This window comes from Caloenas nicobarica, chromosome 7, assembly GCF_036013445.1.
Source record: "Caloenas nicobarica isolate bCalNic1 chromosome 7, bCalNic1.hap1, whole genome shotgun sequence".
In the NCBI taxonomy this organism is placed as follows: domain Eukaryota; kingdom Metazoa; phylum Chordata; class Aves; order Columbiformes; family Columbidae; genus Caloenas; species Caloenas nicobarica.
Window position 1 is genome coordinate 15,051,218 of NC_088251.1, and position 12,921 is coordinate 15,064,138.

At 43.4% G+C, this 12,921-nt stretch overlaps 1 protein-coding gene across 4 annotated transcripts in view; it reads right to left on the reverse strand.

Moving 5' to 3' along the window:
- The window catches only part of ARMH3 (armadillo like helical domain containing 3), a 129,848-nt gene that overhangs the window by 34,585 nt on the left and 82,342 nt on the right, over window positions 1-12,921 (reverse strand). The gene's annotated exons all lie outside the window — the stretch shown is intronic.

A 12,921-nucleotide genomic window follows, 5' to 3' on the forward strand; every position in this document is an offset into this window, starting at 1 on the left:
GTGATGGTTATTGCTTTGGATCTCCACTATGTTTAAAATGTTGTAAGTTGGCTCTTACTTGTAGTCATTCATCACTGCAGCCACCACTTTGACATTTCCCATAATGACTTTAGTCCTCAGCCCCAATTTAGATACTTAGAGATAATTTATGACTGTCCCAAACACAGTTGCAGAAACAATGATCACTCATACTTCTCTGCCTCACTTCTCTCACTGCTTGCACCAGCATACTCCCTTTCCCTTCTAGGTGGATCTAGAGGCATGTGTGAGAAATCTAAAACTGAAAATAAAATCATAATTGGAAAAAAAAAAAAAAGGTCAAACCGCAGCTGGAATATTTGCTCAGCTTCTCCTCTGTTTGTCAGGTGCAACTGAGAAGACAAATGGCAAGACAGTAAGACAGTAAAGTCTCCCTAGCCTCGGGTTTGCAACTGGTCTGGTTGGGATATTACTCATGAGACCCACTGCCGAGGTAAACGCTTATCATGGGAACAGCCCATGTTGGTGCTTGGCACAGATGTGCGCTGATAGTGCCTGGAAAACACTTGCTTGGCCAAATTACACCGCAGCAGCAGTCAAGGCTTTCATTCTGATGTTCATCAGCGTGAAAATTCACTCCAGCTCCCTCTGCTGCACTCTAATGGGTTCCCTCCTCCCCACACCTCACCCCGCAGAAGGGCTTTCAGCTGCTTTTTCCAGATCTCATCACAGCTAAGAGCTAGTTCCCAAGTCCAAGAATAAGTGGTATTCAGCGGCACCAATTGGAGCCAGTGGAAAGAAAAACTACATGGAAGCATCCTTACTTCTTTAAATACACAGATGAAGAAAAACAGTGTGGAAAGGGTAAGGAATACAAGAAGAGTGGGAAAAAACCCAAACCCAAATGGAATCTGCAGATTTGCTGGAACATTCCCAGCCACACGGCTCATTGACACACCAGACACTGTCCACGCTCTGGGACAGTCACTCCAGTGGCTGCTCCTACAGCATCAGTACGTGCTCAGCACAGGGGCTGCTGCAGTCCTGCCTGCCGTGGCAGTTACATCAGTGAAGTGAATTCAGCAGGGCCCCTGCCAGGCTTCCTCTACCTCTCCTCCTCCTGGAGGAGGACAGGCAGCAGGTAGACATGCCCAGACTCTTCCCATTTCAGCCTGAGCAGAGAAGCAGCTCCTGTGAGTCACAATCACACTCTCTATTACCCAGCCTCTCAAAAGCCATGGCTTTCAAGCTGCATGTTTCATGCCTGGCTGGAGTCGTATTTACACTCCTACAGGACACACTACAAGCTATTGAAAGTAAAGGGAACACAGACTCAAAACAACTTAACTTCTGGCTTGACAGAAGGTTTGGCAGCTCGGCGGGGTTCAGTGCACTCACATGGTTCCAACATTTACCAGGGAACAGATTTAGCATTCATTTGTATCCACTGCTGTGAAGCACTTCAACATGGGCCGCCTGCTTGCAAGTCCCTGCTTGGCTCTGAGCTAGTGGAGCAGCACCTGCAATCACAGCTGGGGTTCACCCGGGGAAAGCAAAACCAGCAACCAGCTGCCACTGCAGTGAGAATCATCAGACATTAAGGAAGAGAAAGAATATGAGTCTCCTTCCTCATTTCCCTAAAGGCAAATGGACAACTCCTTGGCAACTAAAAAGTTCAGCTGTTTAATTTAAGTGAGCACTTTCACTCTGAAGAATTCCTTCCCAACCTGATCTTTTGCAGAGCTGTTTTCCTGAGCCTGCAGGCAGCCTGGGGCAAAGGAGCATGAAGAGCTTTGACTCAATCCTGGCTCCGTGTAGCCAGGTTTTTACTGCCCAGCATATGCTACCAAGGCCAGGCTCTGCAGGCAGTACAGCTCCTCCTCACACATCTACAATGAGAAATTCCATCACTACCCAGCCCAGGCTGCTGTGTAATAGCAGCACCTTTCTGCATCAACTACTCTGCTATGCCTCCGCTATTCTTCCATCTCGGAAAATCCTTCTTGTCCCTGGGGCATATTTTTAGGCAACTGGCCTCCTGGGCTACTGAGTTACAGCTGGAATTTCACTTTGCAAAGCTGCCACTCCACAGGCATTTGTTCCCGGAGACAACAGGGGACCGGAGCTCTTATGCACAGTCTCCCCCTTATGGACAATAGAACAGCGGCTTTGCCATCATTAGTTCACACACCAGCATCTAACAGCTGAGCCACTTGCACTGTGATTGCTTTGATTATTGGGATATCAGCCAGTACCTTTGGAGAGGGGGAAGGGAACGGTTAAAGTGCTTGGGAAAGATTTGTGATGTGCTGTCACCTACTGAGATCTTCATACTGATATCATGGAGGAAAAAAAAAAAAAGAGAAACCAAAAACCTTGTATTCAGTATTCATGAAGGACTAGCATCTTCAATGCATTTGTAAAAGAAAGAAATGGTAAAGTGTAAACTGAAAGACAAAGCGCTGCAGTTCCCCAACCAGCCTTCAGTAGTGTGTACACTTAGATATTTCCACACCATGAGTCTCTCAGTGGGGCTGGCTGCCATTTGTCATACAAATGCTTTAGGGACACAGTTCTCTAGGGATGTCATTTGAGCAACACTGCCTCTTCTGACAGACCCACAGTTCAGCAGCTAACAGACAAGAGAGGAGACTGTCACTAGACAAGGAAAGGATGCTGAAAAGGCAGAAGGTGAAACAATGGCTCAGGAATAAAAAAAAAAAAAAAGTGGCTCCCAGTGGCTTGTCTCGATGCTTAGTGCTCCAAGGCAGACCACAAGCCATCTCCCCATTCTCTATTCCTCCATCTCCCAATGAGAATCATTTACACTCTAGCCATGCCAGCGCTCTTGGAAAAACATACGTTCTCCCACCACTTCTTCATGCAGCTCTTCAGAGAGCACGCTACCTAGACACCATGATGCCAGACGCCATACAAAGACACACATATTCGTATTTTCTTCAGGATTAACCTAGAACACTTGCATTTATTTACTTATGCATTTATGGCATACTTGTTGCATTTATTTATTTGGGAAGAATTATTGCAGGAAAAATATAGCGTCCACCATGATTTAGGAATTAATAATTTATTTGTACTAGCTGTATTAACCATGTTTTAGACAGTAAAAGTGGGTCCTGCTGCAACAGGTGGTGTACAAATACATAGTGGTGGGAAACCTCTGTCCCAGAAAGCTAACGATCTCAAATACAACAGAATAAGGAAAGCTCAGAAAAGTGTTGTGGCAACAGAAAATATTGCAATGCTGTTACTTACTAAGTGTCATGAAAGACTTTAGTTAGAGATAAACCAAGGATAGAAAAAAACACAGATAAAGAATACTGAAGGAAGAAGTACAAAGATGGGAATGGAGACAGAAGGGCAGATAGGATCAAGAAAAACAAAGGTGAAAAAGCCTGCAGGACAGAGGTAATCAGAGCAACAGCAACTGGTCCCAGGGCAGTCAGTCCTCTGCAAACTGAAGAGCTCTGACTGGTGGAAAAGTTCTACTTTGGCTGTTCTTCAGGCTGCAGCAACTGGCCAGTCCTGAAGTGACTGTTACTAGCCCTTTCTCCCTCAAACACGTGGGCTGGAAGGTGAGAAGCGGAAAAAACCTCCATGTGGGCCCTGTTAGATTTTTTTTCCTCAAATGGGGACATCTCCCACTGCGGCTCTCACCTTGAGCTGTGGTGAGAGAAGGTGTACCTCCAGGTGAGTTGCATTCCCTACCTCATCATCTTCACTGTAACAGGGCTTGCTTCTGCAGTGGCTGCAGTGGTTCTCCACACAGTAACATTTAAAAAATTGTTTCTATAAAGTCTTTAAAAACTGCCTAGAGTTACTCCTGGATAGACGGAAACAACTAGTGCTGCCCTTCAGAGAAGCTCAGAGTAAAACAAGTTCTGAAGATGCAGAGTCTGCTGGCAGTAAAGGGCTCCTGTGAAAACTGATATGGCACGCATGGAAAGGAAATATTTAATTGATTCCTCAGTTTATTTGCCACCAGTTGTAACATCATGTGCAAGAAGTTAAATGCAACAGCAACATTAAGCTACTCTTCCCTTAATTCCTAGCATCTCCCAGTCCACATGCACCCACCGTGGCAAGAAACACCACCCTGCCTGCCCTAACCTCATAACAGGCTGGTCTGCATCCAATGTGCAAGGAAAGCAAAATCACAATGCTCAGGCAGGCAGCACTTCTTCAGCACGTTTTTCTCTGACCTCCAAACTCTCCTCATCAAGTTACTGCAGATGAGCTGTCTCATACCAGCTCCTGCTTGACAGCAGCTACATTTCCAGAGTCCCGTAAGACAACACTGTCCTCTTGTCCTGAGCAGCGAAATTAAGCACTGTGCTTAATTTCTGAAAGTGCTGAAAGTAGGCTAAGGGAAGAACAGAAAGGTTGCAAAGCTTATTATAGAGATGGGAATGCTGAGCCATCATTCACTGCATGAGCCTGGTCTTTGCACCTATTTTGCAGGTCCAGTATGCAGTGCCCAGCATAAAACTTTCTTTGTATACTCAGACATTTCTTGTACAATAAAAGCAGCACTGCAAGCTCAGTTCTTCCTACATCCAGTTACAGTGGAACAGAGGAGCAGTAACACTTAGTTGGTATTTACCCCTTTGCAGGAGATCAAGGGTGACTTTATACCCACTACACACATTCATCTTCTCAACTGGATGCTCACACCAGCGCAGCACTGGGCAGCAGTGAGCGCACCTCTGTTTTCATCGAGTAAAGCTGAATGGATGGCAAAACCAGCCAGTTCACTTTCCCTCTGCAATAAAAACTGACAGTATCTGAGATGGACAAACACTCCAGCATGCACTAAGCTGGTAGTACCACGATGGAGACTAGAAACAAGGAGAAACAGGAAAGTGCATAGTTGTCTTTTATCACATCCCACTTTATAAAGCTGCTTTACTATAAAAGGGAGACCTAAGATACAGTGGTTATTGTTCAGCAAGAGGAATCAGTAAGTGACCAGTTTCTCTCTGATTTGCTACAGCGGTTTCTTCTCCCTCTCACATACCTTAGCTTCTCCCTTTATAAAGCAGGAATAAGAACAATCACCTCCACAAAGTGTTTTAAACCAACAAGGTGAAAAGAGCTCAGAGCATTTTACTATGTGATATGTTCGAAACCACTCAAGCACGAGGCAGCAAGTAAATTACACATAATATAGAGACCAAAATTAATACAAACCCCCTATCCCCTTCCTCCATTCATGCCATCGCAATCATGGTTGCTGGAGACCTGTGTAAAACTCCCAGCCACAAGCCAGCCTTCCCGCGGCATGCTGTGTCTCAGCAAGCTGCTGTTTGGGGCAAGGATGCTGCTGGCATTGCTCTCTTATGCGCTCCCAGCCCTCAAGACAATAAAACCCCAGCTGTTCAGTGTCTGCAACAATCAGACTGAGTTATGCCATATGTACAGCCCCACCTGGCAAGAGGTGGGGGTTTAGATTATTTTAACACATGTCCACAAGGCATTGCTCTAAAGTACACATATCTGCGATACCTAAGCTGTGTGCGTCAATTAAAAGCAAGCAAACCCCCTGGAATGGTGCACTAAATTCTTCCTTCTACTGTGGTTTAATTCCAGTCTGTTAAATGTCTTCTGCTCCTGCACTTTAATGAGTACTGTCATTAAGCTGAAAGTCCACAACTCACAGGGGGAGGCATCTTCCAGACACAATAATAAACCGCAGGGGAGAATCCAAGACAAAGGGATATTTTAGTCGAAAGCACTTACTTGTTTTACAGCTCACCAAAAACACCTGAGTCAGCACTGCTGTAATTTCATGGAAGAAATAAGCCCGCTACACCTGTTCATTTCTGCCATACTGAAACCTATTGATTGTGACGACAGGCTCCTTGGCAGAGGGTGATACATGGTCTATTTATTTAATACAGAAGAGACAAAAGTGCACGTAAGTGACAAATGAGGTTCTCCCAATTCCCAGCACTGTTTTGCCAAGCCCCATTCTGCAAGGGCAGAAGCAGAGCACATGTTTTCTGACCCACCGTGCTGCTCTGCAGTGTATCTTCCCACTTCACTGTTTGCTGGATGCAAACCTGATATCACCATGCCTTGCAGGATGTGCTGATTTTCTCTTCTTAACAGTTCGTGTCCATACATTGAAGCCAAGCAAACCAAATACCTCCACCCTCACACCTAAATGACTTCTTTTTGGCTTCTTAACTAAGGAAGTCCTCATGGCTGAGCAGTTCACTGTTTTGAGACAGTTGCATGACCTCACTGGAGACTACAACTCAAGGAATTCATCCACTTGCATATTTTCATGCAGCCAGAGCATGACTGGAATCATTCCTGCAAGACTCCCAGACACACTCACAGCTCAGGAATAGTCTAGATGCATTTCTGTTCCCTTTTCTCAATAAGTTAGCATGAAAATTCTTAAGTATACATAGCCAGTGGCACTGCTAGTTTAACTGATATGAATGATGAAGTAGAAGATAATAGATGTTTTCACTTCCAACACATAGGCATTGATACTACCCTGACCTGTGTTCCCACTCTTCTGCTGATCTGTTCTTCTACAGCAAAACTATGACTTGATAAGGAATAAATTTCTTGTCTCAATCATGTAATTTATAAGAGAGATCAAGTGACACATTTTTTGACACATTTCATTGCTCTGAAACACCGGGCTACTAGTGGTGAGAGTTTACTTTTACCAAAGTAAAAGCATTAAAAAGCCATTGCACCTCAATTCCAGTGAGCAGCAGTAAACTAACACCAGCTCACCTCTACAAATTGGTGCGGTTTGACAGAAACACCACAGATACAAAGTCTGCCCCCTGGGATTGGGCTGCTGGACACTAAAACCTGCAACTCAGCCCAGCACGGTCAAGATACGAGAGCTGCCCGTGCCAGGGTGGACTGCTATGCAGCACTCAGGATGCTTATGCACAAATGGCACAATGTCTCTGCTTCCACAGTTGTGGTACCCATTTTGAAGTTTCAAATAACTTCTAAAATGAGAAGCCCTCCTTAGAAGGTTTCTTAATACAAGCTTTTAGAAAGTGCCTACTGTCCTAGGTTCCTGGTCCTGCCTCAGTATCTGCACAGACCTATAATAAGTATTAATATGGAAGTATCTTTCAGAGACTAAACAACATTTTCTGTAGCACATGCTCCCCAGTCCTCTTATCTCATATAATCATTTGTTCAGATGAAGTTCTTCAGATGTGCCAAACAAGCAGAAAATGTAGTCTGTGGATGAAATAAGCTGTGGTTCTTTTAGTATCTAAGCACCCTTTGATGCAAACAGCATGATACGCTCTAGTAGCCAGGTGTTTTACAGTAATAAAATATGTCATAAAAATATTGCCTCAACAAGTACAAGCCCTTCAATTACCTTTATCTCCCTCATGTACAAGGCAACCTGCTCTCCATAACATATAACAAGGAATGAAAAAACAGCAAATCCAGAAGGTGACCAAAAATACCCACACAAAACACCAAACCAAACAAACAAACACCACCAAAGAGAATGAAAAAAAACACCCAACAAACAACTAGTTTACCAGACAGGTTTGCAGAGTCAGCCTCTCTGGTTAGTATCAGTAGTAAGAAGTAAAGAACTTCTGGCAAATATTTATTCTCTGCAACCACTGTAAGTGGGTCAGCATCTACCCACTGCTTCATAATTCACACTACAGACTGCCATCCGAGCCTCCTGAGACACAAGACGTTGCAAAAACTCAAACAGGATCAAAACCGGAAATATTTTATATTACTTTTACACCCATTAGCATCTTAATTAGCATTTTACCATAGGATGTTTAACTTCTAGGAAAGTAGAAAGTCTGTCTCACTGGATGCTGCATTTAGCGCAGAATGCCATATGGACAGCACATACCAGCTTCCAAACATACCACTCAAAGAGTGAAATTTAAAAAGTTTATAAAGCATCCCACTGGGACCTTTTAAAGCTGAGAAAGGCAATGAGTAGGGCTGCGAGTCTGATTAACTTAGTGAACACTTGCCATCAACCTCGTGTTTTCTACAGCGGGTGGAAATGACTCTTACAGCCCCATTTTGCCAGGTGCCAGCCCGCAGGTGTTGCACGAGGCCCTGAACACTGTTCACAGACTGTGGCAGCCAGACAGAAACCTCTCTCTTTAGGTCACGTAACACAACTTTATTCTGCCGACTCGCAGTAAAAACTGCACCTGCGGCAGAAGTCCCGGAGGGACAGCAAGGCACTGAAGCTTCAGCGTTTGTCTGGGCTGAGTGAGTAGAGGGTTAGAACAGTACAATCTAGTTGTGAAGTGGCTGGGTATTACATCACATTAAGAGAGAGGGAGGAAGGAATGTTGCCTAAGCAAGAATCAACTACAGTCAAACCTACTTTGCAAAGGAAATGAAGGTGAGTCCCACAATGATACTTAACTTAGTTACACCAAGTGTCAGCTATGTCTTTACCTGCACAGCCACATAAATCTAAACAGAGTTACAAACTCAACCTTTCAGACGTTACCAGCTGCCATGCAGACCAAAACCCGTTATTTACACTCCAATCCTCTGAAAGCACAGGATGCTGCAAACCTCCAGTATCAGACAGGTGAAAATGAGAATCACTTTTGCTGAGAAATGCCTGCTGGAAGCAACTAAAGCAACGCCTTGCCTTCCAAAATCAAGGACCAAGACTAAAGCACAGACCCTGATGACATGCCCCCAAGTGAATACCATGTCCTCATAAAGATGTCATCACATATCACTTGGGACAAGGCGAAGTTGGTTTTCAGGGCCAAGGAAAGCTGTAGAGCCAAACACCATTACAGCTGAATGAATGGTATCCTTGTTATGACATTTATTTCATGTCTGAAAGGCTGGGAGATCTGTAGTTGATTAAAATTCTGTTTTCCTGAGGCAGAGTGGTTAATGGAGCAGTGAAGAGCTTCGTCTCATCATAGATATCTAACTCCTTTGCTCTAAGTATTTCACGTGTACTCATCTTCTTTTCTATTTAATTCCCTTAAGCAGACCTGCCTCCCTGAAAGCCAAGCTCCCTCCCTCCCAGTAACTGCAGATCTCACAAATCTACTCTCCATATCTAAGGGGTGATGATCAGATGCAAGTGATTTATCACAGTTGAACAAGTTATCAGCTGAGTTACTGAAAACAGGCAGGTAGTAAATCCATTGTGACTGCAGAGCAAAATGCCATACCTTAAGCCAGCCTGTGCACATACACCCATAGCTCATCAGACAGAAGGAGGACCGGGGGTCAACTCATCACTGCCCAACTGACAAGCAGCAACTTGAAAAATCATTTTCAGAATCACTTCAATGGTGTTGGGGTGGTTTTGGTTTTTACTTTTATTTTGTACATCCTTATCCATTCACCTGAACTGGCCGTTGAAGGACAAGTCCAGCGTGCTTTGGGGGCAGACCTTCCCATGTCACACAGAGGATGAGAAAATTATTTTATTTTCAAATACCCACAACTCCCCTCTCACCCACCATCATACCTGATGTATGTACCTGCACTCACCTCTCCCTCAAAGCTTTGGTTTTGTAATTTATACCTACATTTATTTTTTCTGCTCTGTTCTTTGTATGGGTGTTACTGAAAGCAAGGCCAGTGAAGTACATTTTCTATTATTTCAAAAGTGAAGTATGGTTCTCCAATCTAAGCAGCAGTGGAGCAAACATTTCAAAGATAATTGCTGATGTTCTCCTACCAAGCAAGTCAAAGAAAAAGTTCAACTCCTACAGTGTTCTGTTACTGATACTTTCATGCTTTAAAAGTTAAAGTGTTTTTCAAGGCTCTTAAGAAAACATAATGCAAAAAAATGCCACAGGTTTTTTAATCAGCTACACGTGGTATAAGAAAGGTGGCACAGAGGATCTGCAAGTAGTAAGAGGCCTGGACTTTTCTCTTTGAAGAGAGCTAAAGGTTTACACTTCTGCTTTCTCCTTATAACAGCTAATACACAACTACATCTTGGAGAGGTACATCAGGTCTAACAGGGCAGTAACTTTGCAGAGTGCGAGCTACTTTCTTTGTGAAGCTTAAGCCGCACAATTCTTAAACCAGCACCACCAATTAAATCTGTCAGGCCTTGGGACTCTCTTCAGTTTCCTTTTTAAACACACAGCATCCATGTGTTCAGTTGCAGCTGATGAGGTTTGTAGACACCGAGCAAATGGGGAAGACCACACAGCTTCTCAAGCTCAGCAGCCACAACTGGGGCCACATTTAAAAGTGTTACCCATAATCAGATGAAAACACAGGAAAACAAACAAACAAACTTGATGTAGAGAGCCAAATGTGCTGTAGTTATTTGCAAAATAACTAATACCAAAAAGGAAGTCACCACACTATTTGACTCAGAATTGCTATAGCGAACACCAAAACAATCTAAGCATTAAAAGGCTGTTGAAATCTTGAATTGTTATTTTACTATTATACTTGCATTGGCAAAAATGCAGTGCTCACCACTTCTATTAAGATATTTGATTTTTTCCTTGGTTCCTTTCAGCTCTTCCATTCAAGGACTGACGGCAGCACTCCTCTCCTGGTCCCCGCGCTGCCACAGGCTGGTTCCTGCTCCTGCCTCACCTCCCCACTCTGCTGCCTGCAGTAAGGGGCCGGGACCTTTCCCCTGGTGTTGCTTGTGAACCAGCACTAACAAGATCATCTCAGCACTAGAAATGTTTCAGGTAACAGTGCTGCCGTACACTACAAAGGGGATGCTGCTCAATTTAAGTATTTTGGGATGTATGGAGCAATGGGCGTATCTTACAAAAAAGGTACTCAGCACATACACAGGTCACTAGTACAAAGTTTTAAGCTGCCAATAATTACTGCACATTTATGTGAGCGATACTGCAGATTCCCCCACATCTAAAGAAGAAAAAAAATTGCATTACTTCTGTTACCTTGGATAGCATTCATTCTGAGCATATGCATAATTACTATTGGTAGGCACACACACACAAAAATCCTGACAATTTAACCCAGACCAAACACTGCTCTATCCTACCTGATACAGCATTTATTGCCAGGTAAAATGTTGTAAAAATCTTGCTCCAAAAATACTAGTCAAATTTGCAGCAAAAAAATCTCTTAGTGCAACATAAAGCAGTCAGGCTGCTTACTGCTCACCTACCAAACCCCGCTTTCCTTTCACCCACACTGCACTTGCTTAAGTCATCATTTTCCTGGCTATATTTAAAAAGCATGCTTTGCCACCAGCTTTCCAGTGCTGTGTACGTTGGCTTGCATTGCAAAATTTCCTTGTCTGTTGCAAGACTCCTGAAGGAATTAAACTATGCAAGTCATTAGATAACTTTGATTATTCTTTTAAATAACAGGTCAGATGATTATAGAACCCATTCAGTATTAAAGGGATTAATTGCTGCTTTAACAGCCAACATGTGCTAGCTGAGCAATGCAGCAAAACTGATATGGGCTGTGGCATTTGATGCTCATAAACAACAATACTTATCACTTTAAGAGAACCAAGGCTTGGCAACATGCTTGCTATGGGAAAAAGAGAAAACTGCAAAAACCTCTTTCTGGAAAAAATAGGGGGGAAAAAAAAGGCAAAAGAGTGAGGGGGGGAAAAAAGGGGGAAAGAAAACTGAATGCTATCTAAAGGGCAGAACTGTCTTTGACTTCACAGATAAGCCACATTGTAATACTCAACAAGAAATATGATCAAAATCAGAACCGAGTTGAAGATCCCTTTCTTATAGAGTACTCCAAATTTATTAGTCTGGCTTTGTTTCAAATTCCAAATTAAACTGTATGATGTTTAACCTCTCCATTAAAATTTCGTATTTATCCTTAATTTGAATTGATCAAAAACTTTGGACAAAATTCAAGATTTCAATTCAACTTTGAAATACAAGATTTAGGAGAAAAATTGCAACAAAGCAAACTTTCACATTGAAAACTATTAAAAACTATTGAAAACTGTTAAAAAAAATTGAGGTGAGGATTTTTTAAAGGAAGAATTGGCAAATATTGGAAAGTGTTTTTTGATTTCAACCTTCCACTGGAAAATAGTTACATCCAAGTTCTTTGCAAGCCATCTCTAAAATAAACCCACGGGCTCCAGCATGGAGTATTTGCTTGCACAGTGCATGAACACCCCAGCAGACCCACCAGGACTGTTCTCCTCCCCTTTCTAGCAGGGCTCCTCTCACCACAGAGCCAGGAGCTCAGCTCAAGATCTACAGATCTCTAAGCCTTCACATGCTGCATCTGTGTATTCAGAGGAGATGTTCAACTGCTCTGTACAAAAAGTCACTGCAGGATAAATGCGGCCATAGGCCCCTGGCAGGAGTCCAGAGGCGCTGACAGCAGGACCAAATTTGGGGCAAATTATCCCAGGCTGGCACGTCTGTTCGTCGCTCAGCACGTTCATCATTCCATCTTAATGGGAGCAAATATACTTTCCCTGACGTTCCCACAATTTTCAGAAAGCCTGAAAAATTAATATTCACGTGACTTCTAAGGCTTCATTCTGCATAGTGATACACAGGGAGAGCCAGCAGAGGCACAAAGAGCCTCTCCCTGAATGCAAGTGGCACAGGAGAGCAGGAGCAAACAGAGCGCTTAACCTCCGGAATAGCAATGGCAAATCCAAGTGTCAACAAACCTGAATGACTTACTGCCCCAAAGCACCTCTGCCACCATTCCACAGGCAGAATTAAGAGGTGGTATGAAAAGAGCAACGGCAGGCCTGCAGCCTCTATAGATTCTCTACATTTACACGTTGGGGCAGTTACCAAAAGCTCCAAAACAGGCTGTACTGGGCTTTTCTTGACTTTCGCTCAAACCAGCTCTTCATCACCCAGTAATAGAGCTGCATCAAGTATTGACTGCCTTTCCTGTTTCCTTAAATGATTTTTAACATATCAATCATACCATCACTTTTAAGTGTTTTCAGCC